Source organism: Penaeus japonicus, unplaced genomic scaffold, assembly GCF_977035675.1.
Source record: "Penaeus japonicus unplaced genomic scaffold, GWHDUDI00000001_assembly GWHDUDI00002379, whole genome shotgun sequence".
In the NCBI taxonomy this organism is placed as follows: domain Eukaryota; kingdom Metazoa; phylum Arthropoda; class Malacostraca; order Decapoda; family Penaeidae; genus Penaeus; species Penaeus japonicus.
This window is the reverse complement of record NW_028236781.1, coordinates 22,501-27,500: the sequence shown is the minus strand read 5'-3', so window position 1 is coordinate 27,500 and position 5,000 is coordinate 22,501. Positions and strand designations below refer to the sequence as shown.

General features: G+C 38.0%; 1 protein-coding gene across 1 annotated transcript in view; it reads right to left on the bottom strand.

The window, feature by feature from the left end:
* LOC122266791 (uncharacterized) overlaps window positions 1-5,000 on the bottom strand; it is a 10,394-nt gene that overhangs the window by 691 nt on the left and 4,703 nt on the right. The window lies entirely within an intron of this gene.

Sequence of the window (5,000 nt, the reverse complement as noted above, 5' to 3'; positions counted from 1 at the left end):
ATAACGCATTTAATATAGAAATACAAATTTTACCTCCCTGACCGGGACGCGAAATCGCGTCGTCAGATTGACAGGCACGGACCTGAATCCGATACACCATAACTATATTAAATGCGTTACTGCATTCTACCATCTTTCTCACACAGATATAACCTCGGTAACCTGATTTGGGACTTGAATTTCTGATTCCGTTGCAGCCGAGAGCCCGCGGGAATTGTCTGTAAAACCTCACTATCACTGCTCTGCTATGAGCACATAGGAAATATCCATGACAGACGTAAGGCGTCTGGTTAGACAACTCTTTTAGCGGGTCGCTGTGGTGTATCAGATTCAGGTCCGTGCCTGTTAATCTGACGGCGCGGGTTCGCGTCCCGGTCAGGGAGGTAAAATTTGTATGTATATATATATATATATATATATATATATATATATATATATATATATTTGTATATATAGTTACATATATCTGTAACTATACATATGTAAATATGCATATATATTTGTATATATATGAATATATATATATATATATATATATATATATATATATATATATATATATATGTATGTATGTATGTATATGTGTATATATAATTATATATCTGTGTATCTATATATATATATATATATATATATATATATATATATATATATATCATATATAGATTGTCCGCTTGGTCCCCAGAAAAATACAAGGCTTGCCGAAATGAATTTAGTTCAACCTGAAATACTGTATAAAATAACATAGAACATTTTAAATTAGATTTTATCCAGTTGAAAACGTTACATCACTTCAGTCCTTATAAGTTTTAATTTTACAATAACATCCAGAGTAAAATATATATCGAGAAAACAAAATTCTTACTGAGAATACTGAAATATGAAGTCAACAAAGCAAAACATTCTTTATCGAGAACGGAGAGAGAAATGTAAGAAATAACTTCCTTAATTATTTATCATTCGCTATGCACATCATTCATTATAATTTAATGATGATGCCCTACACAATCACCTTGCGCAGTATATGGTAATCCTATCACTATTATAGGATCGCAATCACATCGTCACAAAGAATGATTTCAAAGTAGTCATTTCACCTATATTCATTTCCCATTACTCAACCACGAATCCCGAATCGTTTCAAAGATTCGCACTGCACAAATCTAGCCTTGTAAGTTTAGCACTTAGTTATTTTGTCATAGCTTAGTTTCTTAGTTATGCAACATTTCATATATAGATATATAGATCTGTATCTGGATCTTCAATTGACAGAGCAGTGGTAAGGGTCAAAAGCACGTCCTTTTCAGCCGTGGTGACATGGCCTAGGAAAGATGCTACAGCCAATAAGACCTTTGTTAGTTATGTCAAGCTTTCTTGCGCGCGGGATAACCACCTTTTATTCGCCCATACAGCAGCCACACCTTACATATGCTGGCATACATATTTAGTATATAGATAATTATATCCATCTGTATACAGCTACGCCAAATAATTATAATCATCGTGACATTACCCCCACCAGAAGCATATATTCAGAACAAAAGAGGATATCTTCCTATAAAAAAAATAAATCGTGTGGAAAAAAAAACGCTTGAAGTGATGGCTTCTCTTCTTCAAGGAGAGTCTGAAGCGATAGCGTGGGTGGGAACCAAGTAGCATACTGGTCTTCGTATCTCAGCTGAAGGTCGTATATAACATATCTAGGACATGTTTATGTCCCTAACCTTCACACGATGAAATACAAAACTGAATTTAACGATAGATGTGATAAGAGCAATGAATGAAATACATAATGGTACATATTGGTTAAGTTATTAACCTACTATATGTACATATATGTATATATACATATATATATATATATATATATATATATATATATATATATATATATATATATATATATATATATATTCATGAATATATATATATATATATATATATATATGTTTATAAATAAATAAATATATACATCTATATATATATATACATACATATATATACATACATATATATACATACATATATATACACACATATATATGTATACATATGTGTATATATATATATATACATATATATATATATATACATATATATATATATAAATACATATATACATACATATATATACATATGTATATATATACAAATATATGTATATACACACACACACACATATATATATATATATATATATATATATAGATAGATATATAGATAGATAGATATACATATATATAATTTTCCGATCGGCTGTTCTCAAGGTCACTGTTACTTCCACTGTTAAATCTCGAGAGCAGGTGAGCTCCGACGTTGTCCGATCCCTAGATGTGGCGGATAGTAATTTCACACTGCTGAAGGCAAAGCGGCCAGCGCATCAGGCGCGCGTTGGTCGTCTTTGAGCCTATGATTTGAGAGAGAGGTAGGTGGTCTGTTTCCGGCGTGAACCTGATGCTATACAAGTAGTAATAAAACTTGTGAATCCCATCTAAGACAGCCACTTGAGAACCATGAGTTCGATGAAGGATCTCTCCTGTGCTGTAACCCACACCAAATTGTTGCTGTAATCTTTCTTCAGGATGATGAATAGCGGGAGAGCAATATTGCGTAAAATCTTTGAAGCCCCGGTTCTATCCAACGAGTCCGAGGAAAGAACAAAGCTGACGTTGATTAGTGGGCTGTGGTGCCATGCGAATGCTCTGCATTTTCTCCTACTGGCACGCGCACTTACCATTTCCGATAGTGTGATCAAGGAAATGTGTCCGAGTGAACGCAACTTTACACTTGCTTGGTTTAAGTTTCATTCGGTGTTGAAATAACTTTCTGAAGACTATATCCATAAGCTTATGATGCTCAGCTAATGTTGAAGTATGGATAAGAACATCATCCATGAATATTTTTACTCCAGCAATATCTCCAAGCACCAAGAATTGGTTAATCCAAAGGGGAGTACTTTGTATTGATACAGGCCACAGAGGGTCTTGAAGGCGGTTATCTTCCTGCTTTCTGGATACAAAGGAATCTGGAAGAATCCTTTAGTAAGGTCCAGTTTTGCAAAGTACTAAGAAGCAGATAAACGTGAGAAGATAAAGCGTTGATCAGACAATGGTTCTGCTTCAAAAATAAGTAGCTGCCTCCGCAAATCCCGATCTTCTCCTTTCATCTTAACTACGATTATAGGTGAGCAATGTGAGCTTTTGGCTGGTTCAATAATACCAATAGCTTCCAGCTTCTTCATCGCTTTGATTACTAGGTCGACACACCTTAAGGACAGGGATTACAGCTTGGTACGAACTGGTTCTTTATCACGAAGGACAATTCGATGTTCTTCCAAAGAAGATTTCGGGGTATTTCTGGATAATCTCTTGGAGGTCTGCCTTCTGGTGGTCATCTAGCTTCGGTTTTATAATCAGGTTCCCTGCTCCTTCTATCGAATCAACATCAGGAGTCAGGGACTGATTGTAACTAGAGTCTTCAGGTATAATGGTTGCAGTGCATTCGTACTGCTTGATGTTATCAAAATCATCAATTTTATATTAGAGGACGAGCATCGACTACCATTCACATTGCGTCGACGGTTTCCTGCTTGCTGCTGAATCTTTGGAAGTACTTATCTATCATGTTAATGTGGAAACGTTTCCTCTTATGACCGGTATCCATGAAGTAATTAACGTCGTAAACACGTTTTATAATCGTACAGTCCACTTCACCGTTCTAAGAGATTGTTTGTGATTGCAGGCAGCAATATCAAACACTGATTTCCTTCATCGAGAGTGTGATGAAGGACTTTTAAGTGGCCCGACTCTTTAAAAGCTCCTCTTTGTCGAGTTCGCATGTAGAGTACAAACGTTCACTCAGATCAAGAACATACTGTTAGGAGGATGTAATGACTGGGTTTTCCTCGTTGTCGTCCCAGTTTTCTCAAACTTGCAAAGGACCTCTCATTGGCCTGCCATATACTAGATCAAATGGAGAGAATCTTTAGGAACTCTGTGGTGCTTCCCTGTAGGCAAATAGCCAAAAAACGAGGCCATATGGTTAAGCATCTTCTTGAGTGTTCCTTTAAATCATGCACAAAGTTCATTCTCTTCTGGGTGGTATGGTGTCTTCCTCATGCCCTTCACTGTCTGGAGCTTTCAAGTCTCCCCCATCATAGCTGATGTAAACTGTGTGCCCCTGTCATTCAGTACTTCCCTCGATATGCCAATCCTGCAAAACACTTTGAAGAGCGCCTCTGCAACCGTAGCAGCTTCTATGTTCTTCAGGGTGACAACTTCCGGCCATCTTGTCGCGAAATCAACATTAGTAAGGATGTACTTCGGCACAGGGCGTAATGGGATCAGCAATATCCACAGCAACTCGAGAGAACGATTCTGAATTTACAGGGAGCGGCTGTAGAGGTGCCTCGGTATTCGTCCTTTTTATCAGTAGTCTTCTGGCAGACGTCACAGGAACGGCAAGTCGTGGTTCGTATTCGGGCTGACCCCATGTGACCTCCCAGTAAAGAGTGGTGTCCCAACCTGAACACCTGTTGGTGGCAACCAGCAGAAACATCGAACTGCAACTTTACTTAACCCTGAGGCAAGACAGTCGATAAAGTCGATTATCGCACCATAAAAAAATCTGTTTACATTCCCTTGTAGAGATGGATGTGACGTAGTTCGAAGAGGGTGGCATCAATCATCTGCTACTCTGCAATGTCCTCGCCCTTAAGAAATGTCTCGAGACCTTGTGGACTTGCCAGGGGTGTGCTGATCTTAGTGTGACGTGCAGCAGCTCTTGTTGTGAAAGCAGCACTGGTCTGATCCGCAATTTCTTCGGATGAAATCTACACATCACGAACGCCAAGAGATTCTGTCACAGGGGTGACATCTCGTGCTGGAGGCACACTCTTCTCTGCAGTTTGTGTCATCGCGTCCTTGCCTCCTTACTCCTGCGTCAGATTCTGGACTTTCCTTTCCGGGACCATAGTAGCTCCAGGCATATTGCCCAGGACA